Source organism: Coenobita brevimanus, chromosome 22, assembly GCF_032717465.1.
Source record: "Coenobita brevimanus isolate Jiangsu-jjx chromosome 22, ASM3271746v2, whole genome shotgun sequence".
Taxonomy (NCBI): Eukaryota; Metazoa; Arthropoda; class Malacostraca; order Decapoda; family Coenobitidae; genus Coenobita; species Coenobita brevimanus.
Genome location: NC_136975.1, coordinates 34,297,868 through 34,314,969, shown reverse-complemented (window position 1 = coordinate 34,314,969; position 17,102 = coordinate 34,297,868). Strand labels below are relative to the sequence as shown.

Below are 17,102 nucleotides of genomic sequence, written 5' to 3'. Positions count from 1 at the left end.
TGATGCTCACAATGATTCCTATCATTTTAATGGTGATGATACTCAGCTCTATTTTAAGATGTCAGATAGTAATGATACCATAATTAAGCTTGAACCTCTTATGTCTAATACTGGGATTCGGATGGCGAGGAGGAAACTTTAACTGAATGATGGTAAAACTGAGATCATCATCATCCAAGGAAACAGAAGAGGTGACAACACTGATAATGCCCTGATTTTGAACACTGGTGTGTCACAGCTTCATCCAGTCAGGTCTGTTAAAAATCTGGGTGTTTACTTTAATTCAAAGTTAAATTACAAAAAACCTATTAGTCAAGTTGTCAAAGGGTGTAACTTGCATATCAGAAATCTGCACTCTGTGGGAAAATTCTTGAATAGACATTGCCTCTTAACACTGGTCCATGCCGTGGTCTTGTCTCATGTTGATTATTGTAATTCACTGTGAACTGGTCTTCTAAATAATATACAGCTTGGTCACAATTAATGAGACTACAGTACAATCCCAGCTATCCGGTATCCAGACAAACGGAATACTCAGAACAACGGGAAAATTCAAGGGCTGGTAAAAATGTCAGTAAGTTATAACTGTGCGCCAATTTGAATGGACCGCCAAACCGCCGTTTGATCGTGTCACGCGAGGCTGGGTGAAGTCAGACAAAGTGAGGTAAAAGCATTTCCGGCTAATGTAAATCCCTAGCAAATCCTCTTAACCACCCCTCCTCTCCCCCTCTTTCCCCTACTTGAATTCAGTCACCCTCCACACCCTCCAAAAATCACCAGTCAGCGTTTTGCCACCAGACAGTAAACATGCTATCTTGCTGTTGTGTTCCGCTGATAGACGGTAATTTGTACACTCCAAAATGCCTAAAGTGCAAACTAATCGTAAGCGTATCGTGCTTACCTTGAAACAGAAGCTGGACATATGCAACAGACTTGAAAAAGGCGAACATTATAAAACACTAATGGCTGAATATAAATGTTAATAAGAATGAAAGTTTACTTTGTTGGAAGAAAAATAAATAAATAATATGCCTGCATTTCATACATACATCATTTATTTTATTTTCTGCAAAACAGCTAAGTGGCGGGTGAGGGGTGGAGTGATGGAAGTCAAGTGGGGAAGAAGAAGAACAGTCGGAAACGTAAACAAACTCACGTGGGGCCACAGGTGTCGTGATAATTCTACAGTGCAGGCTTAACACATCATCAGTTCACTAATAAATGTTCAAGCTTTTATTTCTTTATTTTATTTTTCAATTTTTATGAGTACAGTACATATAATGAATACAGTAATTCGGTAAACAATGGACTGGTGCAATTTGCAGTACTGGAAATTGCTAGACATTGCACTCGTGCGTTATGACCATGGTGTGTGTTTACAAGGCAGTTTTTCAGGCGGAATCTCTTAGTGTAACCCCTAATGTGACTGGTGAGTACCTGAACTGTATTTACTGCTGTGATAGCCTTTGTATAGATTTGACTTGAATATCAGAAATACGGGAAAAATCTGTAACCGGGAAGGTAAATTCCCCAAGCCACCCGGTTAACTGGGATTGTACTGTATATGGTGGATGTGCGAGCGTGCATTATTTGATATCGCACTCCTTGAAACACATAACTTATGGGGAAAAATTCATTTGGAGGATGAGTGACTCCAACTTTAGGGGTCAAACTTTTAAACACTGATAATTACCCTAGTATAATAACAGTATACGTACATACACGCACACGTGTAACCTACACATACCCTCAATGAGCTCGTCTAAACCGGTTTGCTGCCCTCCCTTCTCTCTCTCGCAAATAATATGAAGTAGTACACACCCAAATTGCACTTAAATCATACTAGAGTGGCTGAAAGTGTTATTTTATAATATACTGTGATAAAATACAACCATACCACGTTGAGTACTCCGCTTCCCATCCGATCAGCGAAGTTAAGCAACGTTGGGTCTGGTTAGTACTTGGATGGGTGACCGCCTGGGAACACCAGATGCTGTTGGCATAACGTTCTCCCTACGTGTCAAGTGGGGTTGGTGGAGGATTAGTGCCCCTCCCTGTAAAACAATTAACTCTAAGCCTTGGCCATCCCGTTTGGGATACATGGAGCCTGGCAATGAATGAATGAATGAATTTAGTGATATTTTGGCTATAATAAAAATAAGGCACATGCTAAGCACATTTGGAAGCGAACAATTTTGCGGTTGTAAACTGTGTAGCTATGCTATGAAATGACTCATGACACCATATCAATGTTTGATAAAAGAAAGCGGCAAGAGTACACCGCTTCCCGTCCGATCAGCGAGGTTAAGCAACGTTGGGTCTGGTTAATACTTGGATGGGTGACCGCCTGGGAACACCAGATGCTGTTGGCAAAACGTTCTCCCTATGTGCCAAGTGGGGTTGGTGGAGAATTAGTGCCCCTCCCTGTAAAACAATTAACTCTAAGCCCTTGGCCACCCCGTTTGGGATACATGGCATCCGGCAATGCATGAATGAATGAAGCTTTATAAAGTTTGTAATGATTTTCCTCTTATGAATACTGTTTCACTAAAGTCTAGCATAAACACTGGAATACTGTAATAAAACCATACGAGACTGGCTAAAGTGTTTTTTATTTATTTATTATTATTATTGTAATTATTGTGATGAGGTAATGTGGCAGTAACCCTAGTTTGTATGGAAAAAAATTTTGTGGTGGTGGAAATATCCATCTCACTGGGCTCTTTCCGGCATCAGATGATCAAAATACACTTTGTATTCTCTCAAATTGTTCTCCGAGCTTGGAGAGCATACAGACATGCAGTTTGTTGCAAACGATAGTAGAAAGACTGAAGTTTGTCTAACAAACATATTAACTCTTAAGGTTAAAGATAAGTGGGATAAAATACGAGTTGAAAACACACCACTTTTTTCCTATTTCTCCTCGCTGAGTTGCAGCCAAAGGGTTAAGGCGTCTCAACATCTGCAGCAGCCAAGATTCAGCTGATCTGCATTAAGGAGAGCTCTCCTGGTATTTCTGGTGTTTCTGTCATCGGTGTAACCTCATCTTGTCTCACCTCCTGTAATGCATCCTTGATAGATGCTGCAGAAATCATATCATCTGCTGTGGTGGCTTCACCAGCATTGTTAATTTGAGACATGGATATTAAGGGACAGCTTGCACTATTTGGGAATTGTACTACTTGATCACATGCTAATTGGGACCGAGGTGAACTAACAGAAGTTCAGTCAGTGTTGGGTCTCCCCCCGAGAACCTCGACTACCCCGTTCCTAATTGAGCTGCACTGGGTACCAGTACAGGCTGGAACTGACTTTAAACTGGGTCTTATTACAAAGAGTGTTCTTAAGTTTAGTGAACTGATGTATCTTGCGAAATGTTCAAATTCCCATCGACACGTCATGGGGTGATGTTACATAGTGAAGATGATTCCTTGTGTCTTGACGCGCCTGAAGCCGTTCACCAGTCATCCTTCTCTGATAATTTTTCTATGTACAGAGCCTCTAGGTTATAAAACAGATTGTCACTGTCCATCAGACAACTCTCTTCTGTTGAATCCTTCAAGAGACAGCTAAATGCCTTTCTCTTTTCAAAAAGCTACAAGCTGGAGAGAGGTTCTGTGACAGATGATAAAAGGGTTTAATTATTCTATCTATCTAACTATCTATTGCCAGACGCCTCAATCCCGTTTGGGGTGGCCACAAACAAATCGCCTCCAAGTCGCCCTGTCCCCCGCCATTTCACTGCCCTGCTCCCAACTCACACCACCCTCTTTCATATACCTCTCCACCCCATCCCTCCATCTCATCCTCGGCCTCCCCCTCCCTCTTTCTCCCTCCACCTCACTCACATACACTCTCTTCGTCAGTCTTTCACCCTCCATCCTCTCCACATGGCCAAACCACCTCAGTGTGTTCCTCATAACGCTCCCTATCACATCCACATCAACACCACAACGTTCCTTTATATCCTCATTCGTCAGCCTATCTCTCCATGTGACTCCACAGGCTCCTCTTAAATAACTCATTTCCACTGCTCTCACTCTTGACTTGTGTCCTTCCAACAACGTCCAAGCTTCACTTCCGTACGTTAGAGTTGGTATCACAATACAGTCATGTAGTAACTTTTTCACTTCCATGCTCACTTCCCTGTTTCTTATCACTGCTTTCAAAGAACCAGCAATCTTTCTTCCCTGTTGTACCCTTTCAAGCACTTCACCCTCCAAACCTCCATCCTTACTCATCACACTACCCAAGTACTTAAACGTACTCACATTTTCCAATTCCTCACCATCCAACCTCGCTGTACATTCACTGACTTCACCTCTCTCAAAGACCATCACTTTACTCTTCCCTACATTCACCTTTAGATTCCGTTTCTTACACACTCTCCCAAACTCATCCACCAAGCCTTGCAGCTCCCCTTTGTCTTCACTCAACAACACAGTATCATCTGCAAACAACAGTACAGGGCGTTTCCAAACACTATCCTCTCTCACCAGGGCCACTCCAACATCCACTACCCTACCTTGTACCTCTTTTATTACCCCATCCATGTACAGATTGAACAACCATGGAGACATGACACATCCCTGTTTCAACCCAACTTTCAAAGAGAAAAATTCACTTAGTTCACCATCCACACGCACTGCAGCCTTCGCATCATCGTACATACTCTTCACAGCATTCAACAACTTCCCATCTACTCCATATATTCTTAACACTTTCCACAATCCTTGTCTATCCACCTTGTCATATGCTTTCTCCAAATCCATGAAAGCCGCATACAACTTCTTTCCCTTCTCTAGAAACTTTTCCATGAAAGATCTAAGAATGAATATCTGATCTACACAACCTTCCTAAAGCCTCCCTGTTCTTCTCCAACTAATTTCTCTGTTCTTCTCTAACTCTGTCAATAAGTATCCTACCATACACTTCTCCTATTATACTAAGAAGACAAATGCCCCTATGATTACCACACACTTCTTTTTCCCTTTTTCCTTTGTACAAGGGAATAATTATACCTGACTTCCAATCCTCCGGGACTCTACCTTCCTCCCAGGCTAATCTGCACATCTTCCACATCCATTCTACTACTATCTCTCCTCCATGCTTCAGCATTTCACCACACACTCCATCAATTCCTGGGGCTTTCCCAGATTTAACTTTCTTCATTGCTTCCACAACTTCTATCCTACTGATTTCTTCCTGTCTTCTCACCTCCCTCCTTCTTCCAGCCATTCCCCAGCAACTTATACTCGCATTACTTCCATCCTCTACGTTCAACAATTCCTTAAAGTGTTCTCTCCATCTGCTCACTTTTTCTCCCTTCTCCACTAGTAATCTACCATTTTTATCTTTCACTCCCTTGCTAACTTCACTTCCACCCTGTCTTACTCTTTTCACCTCTTTCCAGAACATCTTCTTACAGTCCCTCCACTTTACACTCAAATTCCTTCCAAATTCCTCATCCACTCTCTTCTTACTCTCTCTTACTAATCTTTTCACCTTTCTCTTTCTTTCTACATATAACTCTCTCTTCTGCCTCTCAACTTCTTCCACGCCCCTATTTCTCATCCATTCATTGTATGCTTTCTTCTTTTGTGCCACAGCCTGTTTCACCTCTTCAGTCCACCACGCTGTTCCTTGCACCCCCCTCCGTCTTCTCTTCCTTCCACACACCACATCACATGCTGCACATATTACTTCTGTAAATATCCTACACATACCTTCCACGTCTCCCATCTGCTCCAATTCATATTTGCCCAATCGTTCCTCCACTTCTCTCTTATACTCTGCCTTTTTCTCATCCTCTTGTAACCTTTCCACTCTCCTTGCAACTACTCCTTCCTCTCGTCTTTCCCTTCTTCTATTTCTCCATTCTAATTGGACCTTGATTCTGGCCACCACCAAGTAGTGGTCAGAAAGTCCACTCCCCCAACCTCTATACACTCTTGCATCCATTACACATCTTCGTATCCTTTCATCCACACACACATAATCAATCATTGCCTTCCTTTCATTCAGTTCACCACCCACCCTTCTCATCACTCGCCATGTATACCTGTGGATCATTTTATGCCTGAAGAGGGTATTGGCTACCACCAACCCCCTCCCAGCACAAATGTCCACTAACGCACTCCGATTCTCATCTATCTCAGCAGGCACACCCCACTCACCAACTATTCCATCCACCTTCGCATTCCCAACTTTACCATTCATATCACCAATCAAAAACACTCTCTCATTCCTTCCAAACTTTTCCATGCACACTTCTACATTTGTCCAGAACTCTTCTCTCACTCTTCTAGCACGATCTTGCGTTGGCGCATACACACACACAATTGCCCAAATTTGTATTCCAACTTTCAACTTTACCCACACAATCCTTGACCCAACTGATTCATACTGTCTTATGCTCTTCTTCCATCTTTTACTCACAACTATACATACTCCTTCCTTCGCCCTCTCATTCTCACCTACTCCTGCACATATACCCCATCCATACTCCCATTCTCTCACACTTTCTCCTCTCCATTTTCTTTCAGTTATTCCACATACATCCACTTTCGCACCCTCAAGCACCTGGACAATCTCTCTCTCTTTCACCTCATCATTCGCTCCTCTTACATTCCAAGTACCCATTACCAAGTCCTTTGTCTGGTCCTGGGCCGTCATCATTTGGTCAGTCCTTGTCCGAGGCTTGTTGTTTGTTTTTTTAGTTAGTTGTTTTCCGGGGAGGGGCACTAACCCTCCGCCAACCCTTTTAGTCGCATTTTACGACAAGAAGGGTTACTGGGGGAGTATTCTTTCATTTTTTTTTTTTTTTTTTTTTTTTTTTACTGATGAAGTTTGTACTGTATACAAGAGATGTCACAATTCTTGTAATTGTAAAAATAATGTATATGTGTGTTGAGTGCTAGTGAATTCCCAATGGTAGTAATGGTAGTAATGGGGATGTGGGGCTGGCCCTAATGAATGAGGGTGAGATTTGGAAGCCTCCAGTGTTGCTGTTTGCTGATGATACAGTATTGTTGAGTGAAGATGAATGGGACTTGCAAGGTTTGGTGAATGAATTTGGGACAGTGTGTAGGAGGAGGAAGCTGAAAGTTAATGTAAACAAAAGTAAAGTTATGGTGTTTGAGAGGAATAAAGTCACAGAGTGTGCAGTGAGGTTGGATGGTGAGGATATGGAGAATGTGAGTGCATTCAAGTACTTGGGTAGTGTGATGAGTAGGGATGGAACTTTGGGGGATGAAGTATGTGAAAGGGTACAGCAGGGAAGGAAGGTTGTTGGTACACTGAAAGCAGTGATAAGAAATAGGGAGGTGAGTATGGAAGCTAAGAAGTCACTGCATGATAGTACAGTATTGTGATCCCTACCCTGACGTATGAAAAGCGAGGCGTGGACCTTGCAAGAGGGAAACAAGTCAAGAGTGAGAGCAGTGGAAATGAGTTACTTAAGAGGAGCATGTGGAGTGACATGGAGGGACAGGCTGACGAATGAAGAAGTGAAGGAACGTTGTGGGGTAGATGTGGATGTGGTTGAGAAGATTAGAAATACACTGAGGTGGTTTGGACATGTAGAGAGAATGGAGAATGAAAGACTGACTAAGAGGGTGTATGTAGGTGAGGTGGAGGGAGGGAGAGGGAGGGGTAGACCGAGGATGAGGTGGAGGGATGGAGTTGAGAGGTATATGAGGGAGGGGGTGAGTTGGAGGCGTTTTGTCTGCAGCCACCCTTTGCGGGATTAGGGCGTCGGGCTATAGATAGATAGATAGATAGATAGTAATGGCACTTCTGAGAAACAAAAGCCCAGATTTTTTATTATTACAGTATTATCATCACTTCTTCTTTGAAAGTTATAATTTTTTACATCACCCAATATGTACTCAGTGGGTATAAATTGTTGCAAAAGGAAAAATTTGGGTTTATGAGTGAGGTGCCTGGTACCAGTTAGGATAAATCTCATAGGTTCTGTACTTTCATTACCATGCAATTTTGTTATCACACACTAAGCTCGGTAACAATTATGCACAATAACCAAAAGATCACTGTAGTTCCCTACAGATCATGGAAGTGAATGATCGGTTGTCAGTCAATAGTAAACCAGAGTTACCTGTACTACATTCAAATTTCAGATTTTTCAAAAGTTTGAGCAGTTCATGATCACAATCATTCTGAACTTTTGAGGTTCCATTGTATCTGAAGTACAGTCGTACTGTATCATTTATAAATGCTCCAATATCCTTGTATGTGCCACCCTTGCTCACTTAGTGGCGGCTCTTCACGCTGCTCCATCTCTGGCAGCCTCCCTATTCAATCTCTTATCCCTGAGGTCACACTCTATGCCCTAGTCCCAGGTCTTTTCTGGTCTGCCTCTCACAACCTTACCCCTGATGTTCACACGTCACACTTTCTGTACCCAACTGTCACCCTTCATCCTCTCCACATCACCAAACCATCTTAATCTGCCCCTCCTCATCAAAACACCAATACACTCCAGTCCCATCCTACTTCTCAACTCTCCAAATCACAAACCTAGCCCTCCCAGGTGTTGCCTTGAAGGATGCATTACACATCCATCTAATCATTGCCATTTCTTTAAGTCCAAGCCAACAAATATCCTCTTCCTTTACTGCCCTGGTCTCACTAACATACAGCATCATACTCCTAACACTTACCACATAGAAAGATCCCTTAATATGGAGGGATAGCTCTCTTGATGTCAGGAGATGCAACAGCTCCCTGAACTTCCTGCAATCACTCCTTACCCTAGCCACAGAGCTACCTCCAGCCCCACCTCCAGCACATAAAATGTCCCCCAAATAACAAAACTCTTCCACACACTTAAGAGGCTCAAGATCAATCTTTTCATGCCTGACAATCTCTACTTGCTCTCCTCAACACACCACACACACGAAATCAGCTTTATGTCGCAGTCTACCTCTGATACCACTACATCTCTTATGCATCCACCTATCACAAATACTGTACAAGATGGAGTTACTTCCCATGCCCTTGTGGCAAACTGCATATGGCCACTCTCCCTCTGCTTTGACAGTACCGCCACCAACCCTAGACATAATCACTTTTACTTCATTCACATTTATTCTCAAACCCTTGTGCTCCATTCCATCTCTCCACTTCCTAAATCTTCCTTCCATCTCCCTTTCATTCTATGCAATTTACACCAAATCATCAGCATACAACATCTCCTATGGGAGTCCATTTCTCAAGTCACTGAGAGTTTTAAGCAACATGCAAACAATAAGGGGCTCAACACTGACCCCTAATGCATGCCAATACTCATGGAAACTCATAACTCAAATCACTCACTTTCACCTGGATGTGAACACCCAAATACATAGCCATAACCACTCTAATGAGCCACTCCTTGTTCCCAAGCTTTCTCATTGCCCACTTCATCACTTCCCGAGGGACTTTGTCAAAGGCCTTTGCCAAAAAAAAAGTACTGCTCCCTTTTCTTTCCTATACTGTACAGATTTCCTGAAGCTGGCAAATAATGGATATAGCATCAGTGGCTCCTTTTCCTGGCATAAACCCAAACTGCACCTCATCAACATTCACTTTTTCCCTAATCTTACCTTCTAGGACTCTCCATAATTACCTGATCCAAAAATTTTATCATCATCATTCATCATCATCCAGACCTCCTTTCCCACCCTAGTGCAGGGTAAAAGTTTTATGTCTCTATAATTTCCTCTTTCCAGGGCAACACCCTTCCTTTTGTGCACATTTACAATCACACTCTTCAGCCATTCCTCTGGGACAACACACTCATACCTGTATATAGCCATACAGTATTTATCAACTCAGTAACTAAACCCACTCCTATACCTCCTGAGGCCTTTAGCATTTCGGCAGTCAATCCTGACACATTTGCCACCTTCCCTAACTGCATCCTGTCTACTGTCCAGCTTATAGCAGCAGCATCAATCAAAGGCCATGGGCCAAACACTGGATCCAGTGACAAACTTTCCATGTTCCAGAGAAACTCCCCATTCAGCAACTGGTTATAATGCTCTCTCCAAGTGTCTTTAATACCCTCATTGTCCACCACTACCTTCCTCTCATCATTCTTCACAAACTGCTCACCTAGAATATCCTTGTTTTCTCTCCTCACACCTAGGATATCCTTGCTTTCTCTCCTCATCTTATCTGCCACCTTAAACACCATACTCTTCCATTCAACACTATTTAGGTTACCCAGTAATAGTATCAGAGACTCACATTTTGCCCTGTATAACTCTTTTCTAGTCCTATGCTTGGTAGCCAAGTACAGTATTCCTCTCTGTTACCACCCCTTTTCCATTCCCGGAAAAGCCTTTCTTTCTCCTTAACTGTACCTCAGCCCACGAACATGTTACCTTGTCTTGGAGGACCCCTTGACCATGCACACACTTAATCAGTAACTTTCAGGAGATTGTCCTTGAGAGCTCTATACTGTTCATTAACACTTCTGTCAACAGCTCCCTATTCAGCCACAGTTCTCCCTATATAAGGCATCCCTCACTGCTTGGTTTTTCAACTTCCATATTTTCCTCCTAGGTGCATACAAGGTGCTACCCAAAATTCCCAAAATTTGAAAGCAGGGCAGATATCACTTGTCATACAGTGTGTGGCTAATAGGAGGCAGTGCAAGCACCCTTTGTCTGTTCATATGCAAAGTGGTATTGTGCAGGGTGGATGTGTTCACTGCATGTGTGTGTTTTTTTATCACTGTGTTTGGGTTAATTTGCAAATTCTGTAATCTCAAAAATGGAGGATGTGAAAGAGCAACGTGAGTGTATCAGGTTATGTGTGAAACTCAGGAAGAATGAGTCAGAAACTCATAAATGTTAAAACAAGCATTTGGTGACAATGCTTTAGGGGTTACACAAACCCATGACTGGTGTACAGTAAGTGTTCTAAAAACAGACGAACATCAACAGATGATGATGCACGTTCTGGTTGCCCTTCCACCAGCTCAACTGACAATGAGGCCAAAGTTCGTGCAACCATCCTCAAAGATTGCAGGAGGACAATCCACAATATTTGTGATACTGTTAGCCTATCGAATAGAACTTGTCAATGTACTTTGGCTGGCGACCTTGACATGAGATGCATCACCGCCAAGTTTGTCCCAAGGCTCCTGCTTGATGAGCAAAAGCAGCATCACATGAAGGTCTACATGGAGCTCAAGGAAATGGCCAGAAATTACCCTAAACTTTCTCTCAAGTGTCATTACTGGTGATGAATGCTGGGTTTATGGGTACAACCCAGAAACCAAACAACAATCATCTCAGTGGAAGAGTCCAGCTTTGCCCCGACCAAAGACAAAACGTAACATCAAGAGCAATGTGAAGTCAATGCTCATCACTTCCTTCGACATGGAGGGCATTTGTCATAAGGAATTCGTGCCTCACAGACAGACCATCAATGCAAAGTTCTACTGTGACGTTTTGAGATGGCTCTGGGAGGATGTGAAGCGAAAATGTCCAGACAAAGTGGTGCACAAACAAATCGGTGCTTCACCATGACAATGCACTGGCGCAAACAGCTTTTGTTCAGCAGTTTTTATTATAAAAAAAACATGCCAGTTGTCCCCCACTGCCATATTTACCAGATTTGGCCCCCTGTGATTTTTTCCCCATTCCAAAAATTAAAATCTGGCTGAAAGGGCTGGGCTAAGATTTGACACCATTGAGAAGATCAAAGAGGAATCACAGAAGGTCCTGAATAAGCTGATGCTAAAGGACTTCCAGAACCCATTCCGATTGTGGGAGAAACCCTGGAATCAATGTCTTCATGCCTAGGGAGACTACTTTGACCGGGACTGTGGTGATCAGGACGTGATGTAAGCTTTTTTTCTTCTTTAGTCAAATTTTAAGAACTTTTGGGTAGCACCTCATAGGTCCTCTTCTTCACTACCTGCTCCTTAAGCACCATGCCACATATCAGTAATTTGTACTGCTGCACACACTCTTCGCTTCCTATAACTTTAACATCCCTCACCAACCTCCTATCAGCCCTCTTGAACAGAAAATAGTCAATCTCGCTACTATTTCCCCCAGACTCATATATAATCAACCTACTCCCTCTTTTCCTATAATCTGTGTTGCACACAATCATGTCCATAGCCTATTCAAATCTGAGTATTCTTTCCCCTTCCACATTCCTCATACCATATGCACATCCCCCAAGTGCTCGTTCAAATCCTTGAGCTGCTTCACCCACATGACCATTTAAGTCCCCTCTCTAGTTAATCTAGTCAACCCCCATACCAATTACCACACATATCAAGTCATCCCAGAATCTATCTTTATCTGTATCCAAGCCAGCCAGTCTTTTTTTATTATGCAGATTATTATTATACTATCTATCTATCTATCTATTGCCAGATGCCACAATCCCATAAGGGGTGGCCATTTGACTTTGAGTTATTTGTTTTACAGGGAGGGGCACTAACCGTCCACCAACCCACTTGCTGACACGTAGGGAGCACATAGGGTTTGGTTATATGGTTACCACCCAGCATTGTAAATGGTTTCCTGGCTTACAGGAAACCATTTGGCTTGTCACTCAATGTAAAGCCACCTATAAAGGAAAGAAAAGCAATAAGAAGTGACAGAAAAGATGGGAGAAACAGGAAGAGAGGAGGACAGGCACAGAAAAAGAATGATAAAGGCTAAGGAAGAAGTAGGCAGCACTACATCAAGTAAGTGGATGATGGTCGCCACCACCTACGACATATTATTATTATACAAATGACAATAATCTACAGTACAATGGTTTACAGTGGTAGTATGAGGAGCTTCAGATAGCTATGACACCACACTATGGTTGGTTTCAGAACTGGGTTACACAAAACTATCCATTAACCCGTGGACTGCGCAATTACCTTTTTCTATCCCACCCCGTGGTGTGCAAAAAACGAAGGATTTTTTTTTTTTTTTAAGTTTTTGTTTATTATAGACTTGAATATAAACATCCAGGGCATCATCTAGTGAAAATAAAAAAAAACTCTCTCTCTCTCTGTCTTTGCATAGGGACATGAGTAAGTATACACACAGCAGTGAAAAAAAAAAAATTGTTTATTACAAACTTGAAGATAAACATCCACGGCATCATCTGATGAAAAGAAAAAATCTCTCTCTCTCACTCTCTCTCTGTCTTTGTGTAGCGCCATGCGTAAGTTTGCACGGGGGTCGAGTTGTTCATGGTGATGCACGGACAGCACAGCCTGAGCTGTGGCTCGCAACGTGACGCTACCCAGCCTGAGCTGTGGCTCGCAATCAACGGGTTAAATACCACACTGGGGTCCTCAATGAAATGATGTTATGATGTATTCACTTAATGATACAGTTTCGGGCAACACAACTATGTTACTCAGTACGAAATGCCTTGGTGCATAGTGGGGTTCTTTACAAGAACATATCCCAGAAAATAAAGGTGATCAAAATGTTTTTAAAATATACATATAACATTAAATACACACAACCTATCCTCCTTTCACATTATAGTAAAACCTTACTACAACGGACTAACTGGGGCCCAAGCCATTCCGAAAAAAAGTGACATTCCAATAAAAGCAATATCCAGATTTCCCCCTCCTAACCTGGGCTTTTTCTGAAATATCAGACATTAGTCAAGATCACACCAACGGTTTTTCATCGGGGCATCACCAACTATTTTCATTACCATTGCGGGATTTCACTGTATTGTACATTCACAACAAAAATCAAATGGTATAATGTATATAATAATACTGTACTGTACACTGATAAACATGTCTTTTGTTTATCTTACTGAGATGAACATAGCTGAAGTGGTCCATCAGTCGGGTCTGTACAGTAGAGAAGATTATACTGGAGAGGTAGGTGATGCACTTACTTAACTTAAAGGCACTTACAATAAATCAGTATTGTACTGTAATGTTCTATCACGAGCATTAGTTTCTTTACCCCCCTGGCAAGAGCGGAGTCTAAGTCTCGGTTGGAGACAGGCCATACATTCGAACATTAGTCAGTTCATAGTAGATGATTAATGCTTTATGGGATTTGGTGAAAAGACAGGAAGAAATCAGTAGGATAGAAGTTGTGGAAGCAATGAAGAAAGTTAAATCTGGGAAAGCCCCAAGAATTGATGGAGTGTGTGGTGAAATGCTGAAGCATGGGGGAGAGATAGTAGTAGAATGGATATGGAAGATGTGCAGATTGGCCTGGGAGGAAGGTAGAGTCTCGGAGGATTGGAAGTCAGGTATAATTAGTCCCTTGTAAAGAAGTGTGTGGTAATCATACGGGCATTTGTCTTCTTAGTATAACAGGAAAAGTGTATGGTAGGATACTTATTGACAGAGTTAGAGAAAGAACAGAGAAATTAGTTGGAGAAGAACAGGGAGGCTTTAGGAAGGGAAGAGGTTGTGTAGATCAGTTATTCATTCTTAGATCTTTAGTGGAAAAGTTTCTAGAGAAGGGAAAGAAGTTGTATGTGGCTTTCATGGATTTGGAGAAAGCATATGACAGGGTGGATAGACAAGGATTGTGGAAAGTGTTAAGAATATATGGAGTAGATGGGAAGTTGTTGAATGCTGTGAAGAGTATGTACGATGGTGCGAAGGCTGCAGTGCGTGTGGATGGTGAACTAAGTGAATTTTTCTCTTTGAAAGTTGGATTGAAACAGGGATGTGTCATGTCTCCATGGTTGTTCAAACTGTACATGGATGGGGTAATAAAAGAGGTACAAGGTAGGGTAGTGGATGTTGGAGTGGCCCTGGTGAGAGAGGATAGTGTTTGGAAACTCCCTGTACTGTTGTTTGCAGATGATACTGTGTTGTTGAGTGAAGACAAAGGGGAGCTGCAAGGCTTCGTGGATGAGTTTGGGAGAGTGCGTAAGAAACGGAATCTAAAGGTGAATGTAGGGAAGAGTAAAGTGATGGTCTTTGAGAGAGGTGAAGTCAGTGAATGTACAGCGAGGTTGGATGGTGAGGAATTGGAAAATGTGAGAACGTATAAGTACTTGGGTAGTGTGATGAGTAAGGATGGAGGTTTGGAGGGTGAAGTGCTTGGAAGGGTACAGCAGGGAAGAAAGGTTGCTGGTTCTTTGAAAGCAGTGATAAGAAACAGGGAAGTGAGCAAGGAAGTGAAAAAGTTACTACATGACAGTATTGTGATACCAACTCTAATGTATGGAAGTGAAGCTTGGACGTTGTTGGAAGGACACAAGTCAAGAGTGAGAGCAGTGGAAATGAGTTATTTAAGAGGAGCCTGTGGAGTCACATGGAGAGACAGGCTGACGAATGAGGATATAAAGAAGCGTTGTGGTGTGGATGTGATAGGAAGCATTATGAGGAACACACTGAGGTGGTTTGGCCATGTGGGGAGGATGGAGGGCGAAAGACTGATGAAGAGAGTGTATGTGAGTGAGGTGGAGGGGGGAAGAGGGAGGGGGAGGCCGAGGATGAGATGGAGGGATGGGGTGGAGAGGTATATGAGAGAGGGGGGTGTGAGTTGGGAGCAGGGCAGTGAAATGGCGGGGGACAGGGCCACTTAGAAGCGATTTGTTTGTGGCCACCCCAAACGGGATTGAGGCGTCTGGCAATAGACTGATAGATAGATTTGGTGGGGCTCTCTTTCCACAATACTACCCTCATCCCTCACTGCCATAACAACATGGAATTAGTTACTGTTTGTAAACTGATTCCCACATGCATTTCTTTCAGTGTTTGCATTACTGTTTATATGTAATTCTCGATATCGTTCTACGTCCCCTTTCAACTCATTTTCAGTCTAATACTCTAAAGCATCTGTCTTAGGCGTCCTACTTTCTAACCACGAAGCTTGTTTCACAGTGGCAATGGTTAACAAGAGGATGATATATGAACATCCTTTGAACTTCAATATAACTATTCATGCCAGAGTGAAAGATGCAAGCCCAAGTGAGTGAATGACTCTGTAGTACTGAAGCATATCTGATCATTGAGAACTGTCTGTGTTTGTTCGCCTGGTCCGTCTCCAATCATGACTTTGACCTCGCTATCATCAGAGGGGTAAAGACACTAAAACTCATGACAGTACTTTAAGGCACACAATCAGAACCTAATTTTGAAACTTTAAGTATACTGTACAGCACTATTCGCTTATAACTGAAGATGTTCCATTAACATAGTGAACCATACACTAGGGAAGCGTTGGCCACACTGAGGCAGAGCATGGGGAAACAATAATGATGCCGCCAGCCCACCGCCAACCAACACACGAACACACAAACTGCGTGGACAATACTCTGATACACTGTAATTTTTCCGTTCAAAAAGGGGGAATTCCAGGCATCACTGGTCCAAACTGGTAATAATTTGCAACATTTTTCTGAGAAATAAGAGCGATGCCACGGCCAATCCGGACTGAGGTCTGGCAGTCCGAACCGCTGTTGGCTTTTTTGGATTTTTTTGATACTGTATCCTGAAATTTAGTCCGGTAGCTCCTCAATTCCGATAAAAGGAAATTCCAGTCTGCTGAAGTCCGATATATATATCAAGGATTTACTGTATATCACATTTTACTTCGGCTCGTACATACCTGTATACCTGACATGAGGTAATACAGAAGCAGAAGTTTGCTCTCTTATCTAAACTACAATTTTTAAGGCATATTTCTATCTAAGGAGAAAGAAAACAGGACTTGTGTACACACACACACACAAGCATACACACACAAAATGTAATGACAAAACACTTATATTTACAAATTACCATAGCTATTACTTAAGAGACCTATGGTTTGTTTATTGCTTTTGTGAATATGTCATTCACAAGTGGACCAATGTTTCAGCTAAGAATACAATCATTCAAAAACTGTTAGTAAAGCACAAGAAAAACTGCCTTCTACCTGACATCCTAACACATTTGGCCATGAACTTTGCTGAAGCACTGAGAGTGAGAGCATGGAGTATGTGGGCTTAAGATGTATTTTCATAATTTACAAGATAGGACACAAGATTTCTGTACCTACACCTACAACTTGCCTGGAGAATACAGTATCGTAAAATACTTGTACTATATGAGCATACTATCTATTTATCTATCTATTGCCAGACGCCTCAAT

The 17,102-nt window shown here is 42.3% G+C and overlaps 1 protein-coding gene and 1 non-coding gene across 4 annotated transcripts in view; one reads left to right on the top strand and one right to left on the bottom strand.

Annotated features, from left to right (window-relative positions):
• The window catches only part of LOC145392515 (uncharacterized), a 356,359-nt gene that overhangs the window by 148,333 nt on the left and 190,924 nt on the right, over positions 1-17,102 (bottom strand). The window lies entirely within an intron of this gene.
• LOC145392613 (5S ribosomal RNA) lies at positions 1,884-2,002 on the top strand. The gene has a single exon (XR_013896044.1). It is a non-coding gene; the product is annotated as a 5S ribosomal RNA (ribosomal RNA).